Source organism: Camelus bactrianus, chromosome 35 (genome assembly GCF_048773025.1).
Source record: "Camelus bactrianus isolate YW-2024 breed Bactrian camel chromosome 35, ASM4877302v1, whole genome shotgun sequence".
Classification (NCBI taxonomy): Eukaryota; Metazoa; Chordata; class Mammalia; order Artiodactyla; family Camelidae; genus Camelus; species Camelus bactrianus.
The window spans coordinates 19,885,968-19,907,147 of NC_133573.1; the positions used below are offsets into that span (position 1 = coordinate 19,885,968).

The 21,180-nt window shown below is 41.2% G+C and overlaps 1 protein-coding gene across 2 annotated transcripts in view; it reads right to left on the bottom strand.

Annotated features, from left to right (window-relative positions):
- Window positions 1-21,180, bottom strand: part of KIAA1217 (KIAA1217 ortholog) — a 673,163-nt gene that overhangs the window by 295,597 nt on the left and 356,386 nt on the right. The gene's annotated exons all lie outside the window — the stretch shown is intronic.

A 21,180-nucleotide genomic window follows, 5' to 3' on the forward strand; every position in this document is an offset into this window, starting at 1 on the left:
CAGTAAACTGGCTTTGCTGCACTGCAGGCAAACAGACTTGAGTTCGGTTCGGTACTGAAATCAGTCCACAGGATTCCAATAACAACAGAACTATAGGATTTGCTGGAGACTAGGAAAAAGTTAATAAGGGAGTGTTGAAGCCAGAGATTTTTAGTCATTATCAATGTAAGCTTCCCAAGGTCTTGAGGGAAGCCCTACCCTGGCCACTGCTATGTCACTTCTGGTCACAAACAGAATGAATTCACTAGACCCTATGCTTTCCTCCAGGCCCTTAGGGATCTTGCTGGTCCTCACCTGGGTGTGCACTTCAGCTCTGGTTGGAGGACTCTAGCTTGGCCTCATGTCATCTGTCTTGAATGTGCTTCTCTTGGAAGCCTGGGCCATGAATAAAGCACTTAACCTTGCAGAGATGGCTTTGGAAAATAAGGTCACAGTACCATTTTGCTGCTTCAATCTTTGATCCCCATCTGATTTCTTTTGCAGGAGCTTCAAAACTGTAAATATTGCCCCTGAATGAAAAACTTTTCTATTCTGTGCCTTCAATGTGTCTTACTCCTAACCAAATCAATCAGGTAACAATACAGGTCTTAAAATAAAACAGAGTAAAACTGTGCTAGGAAAAAATAGACTCTGTGTTTCAGGGTTGCCTGATAACTTTTGAGGAAGACAGCATGACAAACCTATGTACGTGTGATCCTTTCCTCACCGTGAAATCACCTGTTCATCAGAGCACTTCACTGATACAGATTATACATTGTTTTCTTATAGAGTCCATATAAAAGCTAATTGGAGCATTCTGGTTGGCATCTCCTGGAGTAAATACCAAAGGATGGGAAGATGTTAAAAAAATAATTAATCAGTAGTCTGTCTCCCCTTAAACATGACACCGTCAGTGGCTCGTTCTAATTCCGGAATTCCTAGAGCATGCTGGGCTTTCCCAGGACATATGGGGGATGGGGCAATCTGTGGATAGGAGAAACTTTGGGGCTTCTTATGCTTGTCAGCCAGGGCAATCCTGCCACGAGAAAGCTCCAGGGCTAACTTCTAAAGCTCAGTGGGAGTCCAGGGCTGCCTACGGCTCTATCTACTGTGAGCTAGGTGGTTCAGTGTCCCAGGCATGCCAAGCTCTTCCGGGAAGTTCTGACTTTAGGAGAAAAGGATGAGAAATGGCTGCAGCATAAGACCTGTAGGCAAAACCTTCCTCTACTAAGTTACTATTTTTGGGTAAGAGTGTATGCGCATGCATGGGGGAGGGGGGAGGGGGAAAATAAATGATTATATTCATTGTGGGAATTTTGGAATTTCACACCAAGGCAGTTAATTATTATCTGGAGCTGCTTCCTAGTCTCTGGGTCACATTTTCCAAGTCTTTTTGAACAAAATGTTTTGGGTTTGTCCTATGAGCCCTCCATGTCTTCAGTCAACTTTTGAGCAGTAGGGACATCTGCCTTTTAGTAAGTGCACACGTGTCTCAGGATTTGAGTTGAATGTTTCCACAAGTGGCATCATTTATCCCTTTCAACAACCGGATGAGGTGGGTACCATCATCATCCCCATATATACGACAGGTGAGGAAATGAAGTCTTCACAGGTCAACTAAAATGCCCATAGACACACAAACACCAGGAGTGGTGCCAGGGTTTGACCACAATCAGGCAGTTTGAATGCAGAGCCCAGGCTCCCAGACAGTCCACTGGGCTCCCTCACTGAGGCTCAAGACAGTGTCTGGTGTCCTGGAGACTAAAAAGGAATCACCAGAAAAAACCTATTTCAATAGCTGACTCCTGACCATCAAAGTATACACAGACATTATAGATGATTCTTTAAGGTCCCACCTCCATCTGTCCTTCAGTACAAAGGACAATTGCAGGTTAGTTAGAACAGCACCAGGAATCAGCCAGAACAGGCAGCAGCTTACTGTAGGTAGTGAAGAAATCTTGTGCTGTCAGTTCCAGTCAATTCCACAAACAATTACTGAATGCCAATCTGCCCCTGGTATGGTAACAAAGGCCAGGGATTCCAAGATGCAAATGAGGGACCCTTTTCAACATGTGATTTATTCAAGGCTGCCATCCTTGTACCCCTCAGGATCCCCCAAGGACATCCTAGAAAGTTCTTGAAACCTCATTATTATTATTACGGCTTATCTCTTTGAGGCTTCAGTTTTACTCAAAGATTAGAGGTGGGATGCAGGAGTTAAGTAATTTAATAGCTGAGCAATTTGAGACACTTCAAACAAACCTTTTAAACAAGCACAGATATTATGGAGCTGAACAAAAATATTGCCTTATTTTTAAGGTAAAATGCTGGACTTCAAAGAAATTGCATGCATGAGGTCGACCTCCTCATCATTAGACTCTTTAAATTCCCTAGGGTACTAACAAGTACTTTTTTCTCTGCTGATAGGGGTTCCTTCATAACTAGGTGGAAACAGTTTAAAAAGCACAAAATGTATTAATTAGAGAAGGGAAACAGACACATATAGACAGTGATACTTTCTAGAAGTTGGACCTTCCAAACTGAGAAATAGATGATGAGGGAGGCAGGGAAGAGGGAGAAACTGAGGAGATGAACTGATTGGCTCCGTCAGCTACAAAAGTTATGTGAGCAAATATCAAAAGAGACAAGAATGAGCGAAAGAGGCTTAGTGAACCCATAACGTTGTGACGAGGGAGGAAGCTCAGGTTAGGAAAAATTGAGTGCAAAATTGGGTTGGGAGGAACGTTTCAAAGGCACATAAATAAAGCTATCTTAGAACTGAGGCAATGTTGGAAGAAGAAAAGAGGGGGAGGCTACAATGCTGGAAAGACAATCTGAGTCAGAGAGTAGAATTGAGGAAACAGAGTGAAATGAACTAAGGGGCAAAAAAGGGTGAAAAGTGATTAGACCAAAAATTATAAGGAAAACAAAAGAGATCCAACTGGTCAATAATGGGTATCTCTGGAGAAGAATCAGGAAGAAAAAAAGGTAGAATTCTATGCAAAGATCATTCAAGAAGCTTTTCTGAAATAAGGCTTGCATGTACAAATTGAAACATAGACTTAGAACAACAACAAAAAAGTGGATACAGATCAAATCAGGAGAGGAAAAAAGTCAACCCTGGAAGGCAGAAGGTAAATAGCACAAAAGCTTCAGACGTGTCAAGTGTGACGTGAGAATTTTACACTCAGCAATGTCATGCAAGCGTAAAGGCAAAGGGTTTTCAATTTTAAGAACTCGGGAAAACAATTTCTGTGAGCCCTTTTGAAGAAATATTGGAAGGCCAAACCCCAGTCCTCCAAGAGACGACTGAAAACACTGGAGTCAAAGGGCTGCCTCGGGGACAGAATGCATCTGATGCTAAAACTGACAGCTGCAGGAAATACAATTTCTGGACGTATTTTTATGAACAACAGCCATTTAAAAATAACAATATTGCTAAAATGTAAAGGGAAGTGGAGGGAGGAGAGACTAGTACTTAAGAGTAGGTATGTTGATTCTTGGTTTTTCCTCTTGTTACTTTGTTCCTTTGTTGATTCCTTTGTTTTTCTTATGGAGAGTCAAAAGGCATTCCTTAAAGTTGGTAAATAGGTAAGGATTCTTTTTTTTTTAAATCATATTTACAAGTTATTTTTCTTTAATTTTTTATTGAGATATAATTGACATATAACATTGCATAAGTTTAAGGTGTGCAAAGTGTTCCGTTGATATATTTGTATATTGCAAGATGATTACCACTGTAGCACTAGCTAACCTCTCCATCACATCACATAATGACCACTGTATTTTTGTGGTTAGAGCATTTACAAACTAGCCTCTTAGTAATTTTGCAGTTTCTAATATAGTGTGACTATAATCTCTATGATGTGCATTAGATCCCTGGGACTTACTCATCTTCCAGTTACAAGTTTGTATTTTAACAACATCTCCCCATTTCCCCCACCTGCAGCCCCTGGTAACCACCCCTCTGCTCTCTGCTCCTAGGAGTTTGACTTTTTTAGATTCCACATATAAGTGAGATCATACAGTATTTGCCTCTCCCTGCCTGGTCTATTTCACTTAGCGTAATGCCTTCAAGCTCCATCCATGTAGTAGCGTGTGTTAGTATTTCTTTATAATTGCTAAATAATATTGCTACAGATTACTTTTTAAGATAAATTAAAAATAATAAAGTAACAGTTACAAGGAAGAGCTTAAAGACTTCCAAGGAGGATGCTGATGAGAATGTCTTGGAGGGGATTATTTTTACCTACCAAAGGGCAGGACTGAGTAGTGTCCTGGTACATGCACTTGTACCTTAGCTCAACTGGAATTTTTTGTTGTTGTTGTTGCCCTTTTTTTTTTTTTTTACATTTTTTATTGATTTATAATCATTTTATAATGTGTCAAATTCCAGTGTTCAGCACAATTTTTCAGTTATTCATGGACATATACACACTCATTGTCACATTTTTTTCTCTGTGAGTTATCATAACATTTTGTGTATATTTCCCTGTGCTATACAGTGTAGTCTATTCTACAATTTTGAAATCCCAGTCTATCCCTTCCCACCCTCCGCCCCCTGGTAACCACAAGTCTGTATTCTCTGTCTGTGAGTCTATTTCTGTCCTTTATTTATGCTTTGTTTTTGTTTTTGTTTTTTAGATTCCACATATGAGCGATCTCATATGGTATTTTTCTTTCTCTTTCTGGCTTACTTCACTTAGAATGACATTCTCCAGGAGCATCCATGTTGCTGCAAATGGCATTATGTTGTTGGTTTTTATGGCTGAGTAGTATTCCATTGTATAAATATACCACATCTTCTTTATCCAGTCACCTGTTGATGGACATTTAGGCTGTTTCCATGTTTTGGCTATTGTAAATAGTGCTGCTATGAACATTGGGGTGCAGGTGTCATCCTGAAGTAGATTTCCTTCTGGATACAAGCCCAGGAGTGGGATTCCTGGGTCATATGGTAAGTCTATTCCTAGTCTTTTGAGGAATCTCCACACTGTTTTCCACAGTGGCTGCACCAAACTGCATTCCCACCAGCAGTGTAGGAGGGTTCCCCTTTCTCCACAGCCTCTCCAGCATTTGTCATTTGTGGATTTTTGAATGACGGCCATTCTGACTGGTGTGAGGTGATACCTCATTGTAGTTTTGATTTGCATTTCTCTGATAATTAGTGATATGGAGCATTTTTTCATGTGCTTTTTGATCATTTGTATGTCTTCCTTGGAGAATTGCTTGTTTAGGTCTTCTGCCCATTTTTGGATTGGGTTGTTTATTTTTTTCTTATTGAGTCGTATGAGCTGCTTATATATTCTGGAGATCAAGCCTTTGTCGGTTTCACTTGCAAAAATTTTCTCCCATTCCGTAGGTTTTCTTCTTGTTTTATTTCTGGTTTCCTTTGCTGTGCAGAAGCTTGTAAGTTTCATTAGGTCCCATTTGTTTATTCTTGCTTTTATTTCTTCTAGGAGAAAATTTTTGAAATGTATGTCAGATAATGTTTTGCCTATGTTTTCCTCTAGGAGGTTTATTGTATCTTGTCTTATGTTTAAGTCTTTAATCCATTTTGAGTTGATTTTTGTATATGGTGTAAGGGAGTGTTCTAGCATTCACTGTTTTACATGCTGCTGTCCAGTTTTCCCAACACCATTTGCTGAAGAGACTGTCTTTATTCCAATGTATATTCTTGCCTCCTTTGTCAAAGATGAGTTGACCAAAAGTTTGTGGGTTCATTTCTGGGCTCTCTATTCTGTTCCATTGGTCTATATGTCTGTTTTGGTACCAATACCATGCTGTCTTGATGACTGTAGCTCTATAGTATTGTCTGAAGTCTGGGAGAGTTATTCCTCCAGCCTCTTTCTTTCTCTTCAGTAATGCTTTGGCAATTCTAGGTCTTTGATGGTTCCATATGAATTTTATTATGATTTTTTCTAGTTCTGTGAAATACGTCCTGGGTAATTGGATAGGGATTGCATTAAATCTGTAGATTGCCTTGGGCAGTGTGACCATTTTAACAATATTGATTCTTCCAATCCAAGAGCATGGAATATCTTTCCATTTTTTAAAGTCTTCTTTAATTTCCTTCATCAATGGTTTATAGTTTTCTGTGTATAATTCTTTCACCTCCTTGGTTAGATTTATTCCCAGATATTTTATTACTTTGGGTGCTATTTTAAAGGGGATTGTTTCTTTACTTTCTTCTTCTGTTGATTTATCGTTAGTGTAAAGAAATGCAACTGATTTTTGAATGTTAATTTTGTAACCTGCTACCTTGCTGAATTCTTCAATCAGCTCTAGTAGCTTTTGTGTGGACCTTTTAGGGTTTTCTATATATAGTAACATGTCATCAGCATATAATGACACTTTTACCTCTTCTTTTCCAATTTGGATCCCTTTTATTTCTTTCTCTTGCCTGACTGCTGTGGCTAGGACTTCCAGGACTATGTTGAACAGGAGTGGTGATAGTGGGCATCCTTGTCTTGTCCCAGATTTTAGTGGGAAGCTTTTGAGTTTTTCACCGTTGAGCACTATGCTGGCTGTAGGTTTGTCATATATAGCTTTTATTATGTTGAGATATGTTCCCTCTATACCCACTTTGGCAAGAGTTTTTATCATAAATGGGTGTTGAATTTTATCAAATGCTTTTTCTGCATCGATTGAGATGATCATGTGGTTTTTGTCCTTTCTCTTGTTGATGTGATGTATTACACTGATTGATTTGCGTATGTTGAACCAGCCTCAACTGGAATTTTTTATACTGCAGGGTTAACATACAGTGTATCTTCTGGGGGCATTAGTATTACCCAGACATTGGGATCTTACCCATGATTTTACTGGTACACAGTGCAGGTGGAAAACTTTTACATCAGTGACAGTTGGGTAAATGGTGATCCCAAGAGTCCACTCTCGAGGAAAGAATGTCCCCTTTTAGATCATAGATAAATGGAGAACACAGGTTGGAAGGGGAACCTCTTCTTGAGGGTCTCCTATTTCATTCTAGGTCAAGCTTTTAGGTAAGTGATTTAAAAACTATTATTTCAGCATGTCTCTCTCCCTCTTTTTTTACATACAGAAACACCTATTCTATAAATGATACATGTATCTATATTATATACTGTAGATAATGAGAGAAATACTTTCTCTTCTGAGATAATACATTTTTGCCCCTCCATCAACCAAGTGCAGGATGCACCAGCCCGTCTGTGATATCTTTCTTGTTTTAATGACAATCCATGGGGCTAAGCCCCCAAATCCAGCAGTGAGGTTAATTAGGAAAAAGAGTAATGTTATGTTGCTCCTGGCTTTGAGTCTAATACTCCCAGCTATGGGGCCAACCTTCCTTTTCTATTAAACCTGCTCTACTGACCAGTGACCTCCCTATTAGCGGAAAGCCTGCCCCAGACAAGTCAGGGCACTGAAAGTTTCTCGAGGCCAAGAAGGAGATATGGTTCCATCCAGACCCTCCAAGACTTGGAGTAGCAGATTGTGCCCTTGGAAGGGCTTAGCCAGGGTGGGTGACAGTCTGAAAATGCCAGACAAATGGAAGCTTATTTGCATTAGAAAAAAGATCTGGGCTTTCAAACATCTCCTCATGAAAAGGCTTTTGCTAGGTGTACTAAAATAAAAGATACCATCTAAAATGAACATCTGTTCTAACAGCTGTTCCGAAAAGCAGATTAAGGTACAACTGCAACATAAAAAGTGACAAAAGGAACTATCTTCCCATTTTACTTGGATGGAATTTAAAACCCCTCCCATTTATTACCGAGTCATTCCACAGGGAGTCATCAGCAAATTTCAAGTCCCACGAATGAAAAACCACTCTGTTATAAACCCAACATCAATATTCCACCTACCGCGAGTGCCTCAGACTTCCAAAGACAACACACATCCCACAGAGCCCCTGGCCACCACTCGCTGTCCTCCATTTAAAATGAAAGTGTTTGTCATTAAACATAAGCACATGAACAATGAAGAGGCTGCCGTCCCCCTGGACGTGGCCCTGGTCAGTGTGGGTGTCACTCAGAAGCTGGTGCCTGCCACTGGAAAGGAGACACATTATAAAGATGCTTGAGGAGTGTAGAAATTGAGCCTTATACAAATGTATTGGAGGGACTTGGAGCTATTTAGTTTGCAGAGGAGAAGACTTGTGGGGACACGGCAGTTGCATTAATAGATCTGAAAGGCTGTCACGAGGAACATGGATTTATTCCGTGTTGCCGCGAGGTGCAGAATCAGTGTCAGCAAGTGGGCTTATTTTGATACATTAAAGGACAGATATTCTGTCTAATTGGATTTAGTAACAAAGTTGGTTGATCCCTAAAATAGAGGGGGAGCTCCCTGCTTGCCGAGAGTACCCAACTAGAGGCGAGTTGAGCATTGCTCAGGAGTTGTGTGGGGAGGTTTCTCATCCCGGAATGTAGGACCAACCGAATGACCTATTTTTACCTTCAGGTTCAGTTGAAAGCCTGTTATGTAAGTTTTGAAACAGAGAATAATGATTTGGGGTTGATTTTTAAGACACAGAGAGTAATTTAGCCCTGTTGCTTCTTTATTCATTATTCTCTTTGTGGTGATAAATGAGAAGCAGATAATGAACAGAAAAAGGGAAGGGAAATCAGAGGATAGAAGGAGAACCCACAGCTTTCCAGTATCTTCCCTTCCTTGCCAATTAGACTCTGTTTGAATAGTCATATCAGATGTACACCACTGTATAGCCAAGTGAGCACACCTTTGTCAAAGACCAACTCGCTCTTCCAAGTAATCTCCTAACATCTCTCAGTGGACCTGAATTTTCACCAGCAGGACTGCAACGTTGGTACAAAATGATACAGTTCTTGTTTTAATTTGTTCTCTTCATGGAAGTTCTCTCCCATCTTCCAGGGTAACTGAGTTCATCTATAACTGGTTAATATGCTGCCTTAAGGAAAATATGGGTTATATTTACAGATGCACACCTTTACAAAGCCTGCCCCCAACCAAAGGAACAAACAAATGCATGCAAAGAGCCTCACTGATCCAAACCACTTCTCAAACAAAACAAAACTAAAACAAACCAAGCCATCATAATCTCCTTGGAGAAATGAGTCATTTTCAAAGATGAATTTAAAAAGTAGAGAACTCAGCTGCTCACCAAGTACCAAGAAAGAAGACACAGAGAAATCCCCTTGCTGGATAAACATACTTGTGGTCTTCTAACTGGATCCCCATTGGTGCTCATTATTTCCACAATTGTCTCAAAGGCCACTTAAGTTTCACCATTTCCATGAGAAATATGAAAAAGGACATGACAGGGAACACCTAACTATTTCATAGGTATTTCAAAATCTGTACACCTGGAATGGAACTTATCATTTTGTCTTCATGCCCTGGTCCCTTCTTAGTATTACATGGCTTCAACAAATGTTACCAAAACAGAAACAAAAGCCTTCCTTTACACTTCCCTCTCTTTTACCCCAATAACCCCAGTATACAATGAATAACTAAATCCCAGCTTCCCCATCTCCTAGGCACCATTTGAATCCACCCTACCATCACTGCCCTGGGCAGACCCACCATCTTCTCTCTCCCAGACATGTGCAAAAGCTTCTCAATTAGCTTCAGGTACACTCTTGCTTCATTCTAGAGCCAAAATGATCTGAAAGACAAAGCGTACCTCTCATAGCTGCCAGCTGCCCTTAGGGTAACTTCCAAACGCTTTAGCCTCAAGGCCCTGCCTGATCTGGCCACGTCTTACCTCTCTGGATGTTCCTCCTGCCACCCTCTCCCTCGTGCCTGAGGACACAACTCCTGTTGCTCCACGTCCCTTGCTCTTACCCATCTCAGAGGGTCAGAGATTGAAGGAATAGCATGTCCCTGCTCCCTCTCTCTCTTCTAGAAGGATCCTACTCCTCCTGCAGATCTCAACCGCACATCCTCAGGTAAGTAGTCCCCCTCTCAGATATTCCCACAGCTCTTTACATCTCTCCTTGGTAACTCACATGCTACTTTTAAGTCCTTGTTCACCGTCCGTTTCCCCACCTAGGTTAGAAATTGCAAGATAAAAAGGACCATGTCTGCCTCAGCCACTTCTGCATCCCAGGTACCCAGGATTTAATTTGTGCTCCAAGAGTTGTGGAATGAACAACTTAATGAATGATGCATGGTCTAAATCAGTGATTCATAAATTTCGCTGGGCAGAGAATCACCTGGGAAGCCAACTGGTAGATCCGAGATCAGTCCCAGAATCTCCCTTTTCAACAAGAACTCGGGATTTTTGATGCAGATTGTCCTCAGCTCACAAGTTGGAAAGCAACACTCCAGGATACAGAGAACAAGCGGAGAGAAGCAGAATTGAGGTTCCAGAGACCAAAGAGAGCAAAACTTAAGTGAAATGACAGGAGACAATTTACATAACTGTTCAATCACTGAAAATCTGAAGGACTAAATGACAGATGGTCAATTAATTCCTCAGACAATGAGAGCCCAGAAGGGTTAGAAGAAGAAGCTACCTGATGTGGCTGGAGGTCAGAGGAGGGAGTAAAATAATAAGATTACTTTGATCTTCTGCTGAAGGATGGATAACGTTAGAAAAACAGAAGAGGAGAAATGGTATCATAGACAAGCAGCAAGTTGGAGCACAGGTTCAGAGGAAGGGAAGTACAGGCAAGAAGTGGAGCACTTTTCTGAAAAGAAGGTTCAGAAATTAAGTAGTTGGAGATATGATTGGAAATATAGAGGTCCCTGAGCTTAATGAAGGGTATCAGAACATGCCACTTTGGTCTAAGGATTATTCTGACCTGAAGGCAACTGAGAAACAGCAGATGCAGAAGGAGATGCCTCTTGTCACTGGAGACAATGCCAACCTGAGTCTACAGAACAAATCTTACTAAATCCTTATCCCGCATAAGTTTCTCCCATATATTTACCTTCCCACAAATCAACCCTCCTTAGAAGCCCAAATCTATTTTCCTCTGTCTTGTCATGTCTCTACAATTTATCACCTTTTGTTAAAATGGTATATAAGATTCCAGGCCTAACTGCTTTCAGGGGGTTTCAATTATTTTATGTGCGGTTTCTTGTATACATGTGAAATAAATCTTTTTCCACCTGTTAATCTATCTCCTGTCAATTTAATTTGCAGACCCCAGTCACTAAACATAAGATTGGTAGAAGGAAAAATTCTTTTCTTCCCCTTCATTAAGCAACGGAATGACAGGAAGAAACTTCCCCAAGTAACAACTGACTTAAAATTTAAATAGAAGTCCCAAATTTGGGATGTTTAAAAGGAAATACTCTCTTTTTTATGCTATACTCCATTTTCCTTAAGCACTAAAAGGCTTCTCCATAAGGCAACCTTCATGTGTGTTATAAAAATATAGAACCAAAAAAATCAAGGCTAAAGGAAAAGGTGACGCATACATCATGTCATGGAAGCACTTAGTTCTAAGACCATGAGCGCCGAGAATGTTGAAAGGAAATGAAAAAACTGAAAGGTAAGTTTAACTTTGAACTCAGCATAAGAAGAGTTCCTTTTTCCTGTCTTACTTATTTCATGTCTGCTTTGATAGGTCATGGAAAGGAATGGAAGGGGATCAGGATCCGCCTCCCTAAAATACACCACTTTTGTGTGAGGCTTATTTTGAGCTGAAAGCAATTAAGGAACAGCAGATACAGGAGAGACTGTCTGCCCTCCCTTTGTTGGGGGTAGGACACAAACTTCCCTTGGTGAAGGTGTCCCCAGTTCCTGTCCCAGGAGAAGGTGAGCAACTCTTATCCCAGGAGACAGAGTCAGCACCGAGATGAGTCCTCATAAACAAACCTTATTAAAATAACCCTTCTCTTTGGTTAGTTTCCCCTTATATTGTCTGGTCACTTTCCCATAATTCATTGTCCTTTGAAGCCCAAACAAAGGAAAGCCTTTGTTAAAATGGTAAAGAAGTCCCTGAGTCTCACCATTTCTTTGAGTTTTAATTCTTTTCGGAGAACTCTCATGCATGTAAAATATTAATAAAATTTACATTCCTTTTTTCCTCTTAATCTGTTTTTTGCCCTTTAAATTCACAGGCCCCCATGTACTGAGCCTAAGAGGGTAGAGGGAAAGTTTTTTGGTTTTTGTTTTTTTCCCTTAACAGAATCTACTTGCTGGAATTAGAATGGAAGGGTCTATTATGTAGTGACTGACTGCATCCAAGGGAGATACAAAGGAAAACTCCAGAATTTCACCCTGACTGGATCATGTCAGAGCACCCATCACCAGCAACTCAGCTTCTATGGATGGAATTTGCAGGTGCTCAGGGATGTAGCTCAAAAGACTAGCCTTTCTGTCCTCGTTCCACCACTTCCAAGCCAGATGGATCTCCCTCAACTGCAGAATCTGCATCTGTGAAATGGGGATGAAATTTCTTGCCATCTTTACAGGGTTATGAGCAACCGATGTGACACCATTTAAAAACTGTAAGTCACTCTATAAATAGAAGGCATCAATAAATCCTACCAACAGGTAAAGCAACTAAAGGAGATTTAATTGTTTTTTTTTTTCCCCTTACATTATGATGCAAGTGACCTTCAGGGAAAACTTCATTATAGGAGATGATGGTAAAATGATAAAACAATTATGAATATTGCATAATACTCTAAAAGTGTACTTCATCTCTTCGGCCTCACTTCATTTGCTTTCCTGAGAATAAACATCTTAAACCCCAGCAGTCCGTGTTGTTACTCTCTGAAGACTAAATACTGCAAAAATTTATATCTGATATTTAGGAAAAGTGCCAAACCTGGTGATATCCATACACACATTGGATAAAAGATTCAGCAAACAGATGCTCCTTGCAATCAGCCAAGAAGTTCTAATATTCTGACAACTTGTTAATCAACCAACATATGGCATCACTTTAGTAAACACAACACTCAGATTTTGCTTTACGGGGCACTTTCTGAGAGATCTAATGGTCCTTAGTCATCAACACTATTCACTTGAAATCAAGGGAAACTAGCCTCCACCACCACTTTAAATTTGTTTAATGACTCGGGGAAAAAATAAATATGGGCACTGATTTGGATTTTTGCATTTTTTTCCTGAGTTGAGTTTTTTTAAAAATGCCATCCTTTTTGACATTTGTAAATGTAGTAAAACCCTCCTGTTACACAGATCAACATATATATGTGGCATGTCAAAAATGTCTTTAGTTCTTATATTAGTTTCCTGAGGCTTCGGTGACAAGTTACAGAGAACTGGGTGGCTTAGAACAAGAGAAATGTACTTTTTCATGCTTCCGGAGGCTAAAAATCTGAAATCAAGTTTTCAGCAGGTGCAACAATCCTTCCACCCCTCAGGGAGAATCCATCCTCACTATTCCGGCTTCTCGTAGACATGAGCCTGTCTTGGCAGGCTGCAAATGGCCATCTTCCGTTGCATCTGTCTGTGTCCAAATTTTAATCCTTTTTTTTTTTTTTTTAATTTATTCATTTATTTTTGTTGTTGTTGGTGGGGAATTAGGTCTGCTTGTTTCTTTTTTTGTTTATATTGATAATGGAGGTACTGGGGATTGGACCCAAGACCTTGTGCATACCAAGCATGCACTCTATCACTGAGCTATACCCTCCCCCAACCCAATTTTACTCTTGTTGTAAGAACACCAGTCACATTTAGTTAGGGCCCCCTGTACTCCGATATCACCACATCTCAACCTGATTACATCTACAAAACCACATTTCCAAATAGGGTCACTGTCACCAGTATGGACGGAGTTAGGACTTCAACATATCCTTTTGGGGTACAGAATACAGCCCAGAACGGTTCCAAACAGACCCATCTGATCTTATGAGAGGTTCCTATAAGATATCTGTCAGCCTTTTCTCCCAGTAAAGTTATTAGGGAGGAATTTCCTTCTTTTTTATGGCTGAATAATATTCTAGAAAAATCACTCCCTCCACCCCAGCATCCTGTATCCAATTTACACAGTAAAATCTTTTAGTTCTACCTTAAAAATATATCCCAAATGCATCTCCTTCCCCCTCCACCACTGCTCCCACCTTGTTGAAATCACCATCTCCTCCCAGGTAAACTGTTGGAAGAGCCTGCTAACCCATCTCTCTGTGAACAAGTTTGTAGTGGCTCCTTTTAAAAGGATATCACATCAGATCCTCAATTTTCTCTCCCTAATTTCACTTATGCTGCAGGTGTATGTGTGCCTGTGGGCGGGCACAGATGTATTTTTTGTCCTTTCCAAACAGAGTCCCTGGGATTATACACTAAGCTTTAAAACTTAAATTAACTTAATCAATTAAAGTTATAAGCAGTTTATAGAGCTCTAGAGACTTGAATTTAACTTTGGGGGCAGGCAATAGGCTTTTTAATCAATGAAATGTAAGCAAGAGAAAGACAAAAATGTACCACCAAAGAAGTGTCCACATGCAGGTGTTTCAGACTGAGATGTTAAGTGGTCTGAGTATGTAACGTAAACATTGTAGCAGAGCCCTAGCCCCAAATGCACTAGTTTGAAACAACACATTCTCAAGTAAATTGTTTGCTTGGAGGAGGCAAGAACACCCTCTGGTTAGGAGGACGTGGTTTCCCTGCATAGGAAATGCGGTCCTTGCTCTTCAGTCTCCTGGAAGAATCACCTTCTGTGATAGGAAATTGGGTGTATGGGTGTGCATGTGGGTGCAGGCATGTGATGGAGTGGGTGGTGGTGGGGAAATGGGGGTGCCTTCCTCTCTCCTAGGCTCTGGCACTGGTTTGGCATGGACTCTGTGATACGGAGATACCTGGTGCACACCCTGTGATGAGGGGTGAGCTGGCCTGGTCACAAGGCAACAAGCCCAGAGCTGGCTGACCTGGAAGGGCCCAGGTCTTGGGATTCTGAGCAGTAGTAACAATAACTCGTGCTCCACCTGGAACTGCCCTTACATCTGCACAGAAAGTCTGGGAAGCCTGTCTCCATTCACAGTGAGGTCCTGCCCCTGCTGGGCCCCAAGTCTGTTCTTCAGAGGCAGAGGAGCAGTAGACCTGACAGTTGACCTTGCAGAAAACAATCAGCCCCAGAGATGGGACATTTCCATGGTGAGCTACTAACTCAGAGGCCATGGTGGCCACAACTAGTAAAACATGACGGATGTCTTAAGGGATGTGGTCCTGAGGGTGCCAAAAAGCCCTGACAAGGTGTTCAGAAATGACTGAGGGGCACATGGACATTGATAATCTCATGACAAATTAATGCAGCTCAGGCTTCACAATTGGAAATTAAAAAGGTGATTGACTTCCTTGTAGTCACAGGCTTGGGAGGCAGAAGACTTGAGTTACTCAAACTAATGCCAACACTGATATTAATAATCTGGTTCATATTTATTAAGCATTTCCTATGCACCAGGCCATATTCTAAGCTTCTTAAATTTTAGAATTATCTAGGAAAAGTTCTACTTTTAGAATCAATTTCCAGTCAGAGTGTCTACAGAATATTTTAATATGATAAAGTTGAATCATCCTTTTAGATAGAGGATTGAACCAGACCAGTTTAGAAGCTGAATCCTTAGACTATGTAACAATTATATCATCTAAGAAGTTCCTTTAACTTTTGAGTATTACACCCCTGTGAATCAGCTTGTTAATTAACTTCACTGAAACTTTCTAATGTGGAGGCAAAACAAAGGAAAAGTTCATGGTTCATTTAAGAACAAGCCAGAAAGATGAGAACGGGTCTGAAACATGAAGTCAAAGGGAGAAAACAGATGTAACTAAAAAGACCCTGAACACCTTTAAGAACAAGATGCATGGACATTCTGAGTTTGAACTTGTGGACAGACAGGGAATCATAAACAGTACTGAACTCTTTGGGCACCTCTCGGGCCTTAAACAAGGGTTATTCCAATGTAGGCAGTAGTAATAGCCAACATTTATAAAGTGCTTACTATGTGCCTGGTATGTGCTAACCACTGGGAAAATGTTGACTCATTAAATCTTCACAAAAGCTCACTGAAATAGGTGCAATTACTGTCTCAGTTCTACAGATGAGAAAATGGAAGCACAGAGAGGCTGACTAACTTTTCCAAAGTCACACAGCAAGTACGTATTCAGGTCAGAACTGGAGCCCAGAGAGTATGGCTCCAGGGTTTGCACTCCTAAGAATTACAAAAACTATTTCTCAAAATTGTGACAGAGCTGTCATCTCAGAATCCTGAAGCAGGCTATCTATCTATCCTGTCTCTATGAATTTGGACATGAAAGAACACCTTCTTGGCATAGCAGGACTAGGAAAACAGCTCCTGTAGGAAAGACAAATTATTGAACAGCTTTTCCTTTAAAACTTTTCTCCTTGTTCACCACTTCAGGGCAAGTCGCAACAAACCCTTAGCCCCCATTCCCATTCAAAGAGCTGCTCTCTCATTAGAAACCCAGAATGTCAAATTTACTCAATTTTCCCCTCTACCAGTCTGTGTGAAATACACACTCAGTACAGTAGCCAACACTTCTGGGCTTAAATTCTGGTTCCATCACTTACCAGCTATATGACTTTTGTCAAGTTATTTGCACTCTCTAAGCCTCAGTGTCCTCTTTAGTAAAATGGGGATAAAACCAGCACCAAGCTCAGAGGGTGTTGTGAGGATTAAATTAAAACAATGCATGCAAACTGCTCCCCATGGCTCCTGGTTGGTAGGAAGTCTTCAATAACTTCTAGCTATTTGCTATGATTTGATTTATGATGTTGATCATCATTACTGAAGGGAAAACAGCATTTTATTTTCAATAGTTTAAATGCTTTTTATTAAAATTTGTTTTATAATCATTTATTTAAAAAGCTCTTCTGAGCTCTTCGTAAATATCTAGACCAGTGAGGTCCCTTCCAGGCATGCTATACCCGCTATTCATGAGATATTTTCAATGAAAGGGCTTCTTGGAGCTTGTCTTGTCATTTTGGTGTTATAAGTTCACTATAAAATGATGATGAAGGTGATGGTGACAGTGATGAAGATGGCAGTGATAAACCTTTCACTCTGAGCACTCACATTGGAATGGTACCTAATTTGGCTGAGGATAATTCTGAAATTCTGATGGAATGTAGTCTCCGAGCGAATGAAGTGCTTTATGCCTTGTTTGTTCTTGGCAAATTGGTCCTGTCCATCTAGGCTTTTAGCTGTCCTAAGTGGGTTGGCAAGGCTCAGTTTTGCTGATGCAGCTTAGAGAAAAGATGGTGTTCAGAAAATTACACCAGAACTTCGCTTTTCCATGAACACTGTCCTGAAAAAAGCAGGTCCATCTGGGATCTCCTTCAAGGCAATTTTATAGTCAGAAGAATCAGAGGACATGAAGCTCCAAACTATACTATTTAAGAATTTTTTTTCTAACTTTCAAAACTTGTAGACAAAGTTTTAGGGCATCTGTTAGATAAGCGTAACTTTGGCCAATTCAGAATAGAAAGGGATGGTGACAACTTCAGTCTTTTGTTATATACGGCAGTAGAGGTGGTTAAGGGTGTGAACAAAAAGTCCAAAGTGGGGAGGTGTTTTGACCACTGTATCCATTCACCACTGCCTCTGTCCTCTCCCTACCATGGAACCTGGGCTTATTTCCTGAGTGCTCATCCCCAGACCGTAGTAGGAGGAAGGTGGCCAAGGAAGAGCCTCCTCTGGGAACGCCTCCAGACAGCACATTCCTGCAAACCCCAGTCACTCTCCATTTCAAAGCCAGGAAAATAATGGAGTCCCCAAATGAGGCAAATTCTACACAGTGGACTTGGGAACAGATGGGAGAGTGTCTCTGTTTCCTTTAAAAACCAAAGAACAGAGATATCTGAAAAAGACTCATTCATCAAACACAAAGGCCAGTTCCCCCTGGGACTCCCACCTTCCTTTCCTGCTTTCAGAAGCAACTCTATTTCCCTGCTCTGACGTCTCAAAGTGCCACCAGGCACAGAGCAGCAAATAATGCAAAATATGGAATGTGGAATAAAGTCTTTCCAATGCTGCTGTATTTAGAACAGAAACAAACTAGCACTTAACTTAGTTTGGGATTTTGTATAAAGTATGAACATATATAGATAATCAGACCCCCCCAGTCTCTATACTGGGACAAAATCTGTTCATTTTCTGTGGTTAGCAGAGATGGATTGGTGTAACATATTCAACTTCTGCTATTAAGTAGAGCTTCTTTCTGGGAAAACAGCCCCTTAAACCTTTTTGAATATTAGTAAGCGATCTTCCAAAGCAGTAAGGTAGCGAGCTTAGATTTTTTCTGTTTTATGAGTGTTGGGTACTTTATCTCCCAGAAATTGCTCAGGGTCAGAAGTACCATGGATGGGCTGCCATGAAAATAAGATGGTGACCAAAATGAGAAGAGAAACGTACCCCATCTCTCTAAGAGAAGCACCCTCTCCCTTGGAAGAGTCCGGGCAACCTAGGTTGCCTGCCCCTGGCACAGTGAACCCAGGGACAGGTTAAGTGCTCACTAAAATCTGCCTAACTTGCAGACTAACTGAGTACCACCGTCTTTTCCAGACCTATATTTCCTTCATTCATTCCTCATGGCTTTTTGGATTTAACACGTAACTACTAGGCATTAGGATACAGTAGGGAACAAAATTAATTCCCCATCCTCACAAAGCTAGCCCTCTGGTGGCATAGGCAACAGCAAACAAAGACTGATAAATGCAGGGAAGCAAGACAGAGCAGGATAAAGGGTAGAGAATGGTTGACAGTGTTATCTGGGGGATGGGGGCTGGAGATTAGGGAAGGTGTCTCTGATGGCGTAATACCAATGCTCTGGTTACTTAAATGAGGCAGTGGAGAGAGTCATGCATGTACCTAGAGGAAAAATGTTCCAGGTAGAAGGAACAGCAAACACAGGCAAACATCTGGAGGCAAAGCATGTCTGACAAGTACGGGGAGCACCGCAGAAATCTCTAGGAGAGACCAGAGCAGAGGGAACAAAGGGGAGGGGGCAGAACGGGTAGGAAGGTCTGGCATCAGCCAAACCATTAGGGGACTTGTAAATGTCATGCCAAGTGATGAGAGGTGATAGCGTATTCATTGAGAGACTTCTTGCCCCAGAGCTCTGAGTTTTAACGCCCTTGGTCATTTAAAGGTAAATAAACAAGAATAATAGTGGCCACAGCACAAAAATTCAATACGCTGAGGGTCTTTGGAAATGCTGTTGTAGCTCATGAATCTGAAGAGTTAACTAAGCTCATCAGAGTGGCCAACCTTCCGGCCTGGTTCACCAGGCCCTGCTGGCAGCTGCAACCTCGTGAGTTAGGCTCCTTCAGCCCCTGGATCGTGTACTTGGCAGGCATCCCCTAGAGCGGGCTTAGACACACCTTGCAAGCCGCTGCCTGCTGGCCCAGATGAAAAATGGCCTCTTTAGGCTTTTTTGTTTCATTTCATTTCGTTTCGGTTTTTTTTTTTTTTTTTTTTCTTAAAAGAAGAATGTCTCCAGGAACTGAGAAGAGGGGCGCTCTGGTAATGCAGGTGTCCTTGGAGGCTCAGGCATGTGAAGCCTGATAATGTCAGGCGGCGGCCAGGGAAAGCCTGGGACTGGCTCAGGGACGGCGCTGAATGGGGCCGGCACCTTCGGCTGCTGCCAGGGGTGTCAGGAAATCCTCCGATGGACTGGCGAGCCCGCTCTCTCTCCCCACCACCCTTTACCATAAGGAAAGGAACGTAATTCTTTCAGAATCAGCTATTCAGTCTGTCATGGTTCTTTTAGAAAAGAAAATGCAAGGATCCCATGCTGGGAGAAACTTGGCCCCGTCCCCGCCCCTCCACAAAAGTTCCCCACCGCCCTGAGGAAACGGCCTGCAACATCTCAGCTTTCGCTGAGTTTTCTTTGGAAGGACGCGGTGCTTCAGGCAGAAAAACTCAGGACTGAAAGCCAGCGTATCTATCTACACATGTGCTCATGCGTCCCTAGGCCAGTTACGTAGTCTTCAAGCCTCAGCTTCTTCATCAGTAAAAACACGAATTCCCTCCTTATAACTAGGCTTTAAGGGTTGGAAATCATATACCTCTATCTATAGCTAGACCCACACCTCCATATTACCTAGCACCTGGCTGAAATTTAATTATTGACGGGCATCAATTTTATAACTATTACTATTATTCAACAGTTTTGTTACTACCATTACTAATAATTCAAATCTTACAATTTTTAGGTTTCTGTGTCACATGTCCCTAGAGACTCCAAGGGTTAGATGCAACAGCAGTCTGAGAAAGAAGTATCTTCTAGAATCAGGATCCTGATGGTCCCTCCATCAGCACAGGTCAAGGGTTTAAGGGAAGACACAGTGCTTAGATCAGGGAAGATGATGTTTTGTAAACAGGTTACCACTCTCTGCCCCAGGACTTCTCCTATCCATCACATTCCTCTTTACCACTGAGTCCCGCCCAGAAGCCTGCTCGGAATCCTTCTCAACACAGTACCTTCAACATCCTCTAATAATAGATGGAAGTTGTCTAGAATAAGACTGAGGCATAAAAAAGAATAAGGTAATGCCATTTGCAGCAACATGGATGGACCTAGAGTATGATCATACTAAGTGAAGTCAGTCAGACAGAGAAAGATCAATATCATATGATGTCACTTACATGTGGAATCTAAAAAACATAAAAGTGAACTTATTTACAAAACAGAAACTCACAGATATAGAAAATAAACTTATGGTTACCAAAGGGGAAAGGGGGTGAGGACGGATACATTGGGAGTGCAAAATTTGTAAATATTAACTACTATATATAAAATAGATAAAAACCAAATGTCTTCCATATAGCACAGGGAACTATATTCAATATCTTATAGTAACCTATTATAGGTTATGAAAAAGAATTATGAAAAAGAATAGACATATATGTATAACTGAATCACCACACTGTACATTAGAGACTAACGTAACATTGGCAGATTGACTAAATTTCAATAAAATTTTTAAAAAAATTTGTATAGATGAAAAAAAAGATGGCCATTGTCAAAGGAGATAAAACCTAATTTCTCTACTTGGTCTAAATGATTAGTAGAAAATATTGTTTTTGTGTGAGGGTCAGTGAGGACAGGGGTTTGTTGACAGATATAATCAAACAATGGGAGGCCAGTGAGGAGTTCACAGTTGTCAGTGTTGGGCAAAGGCGGACCAAGCCTCAGGCCCCTGGGGGGTGAGAGGGTGTGCGCCTGGCCCCTTACAGGATCCCCACCCCTTGGATGCCAGAGAGGGTCAGGGGTTCCTCCATCTCAGGCAAGGTTTC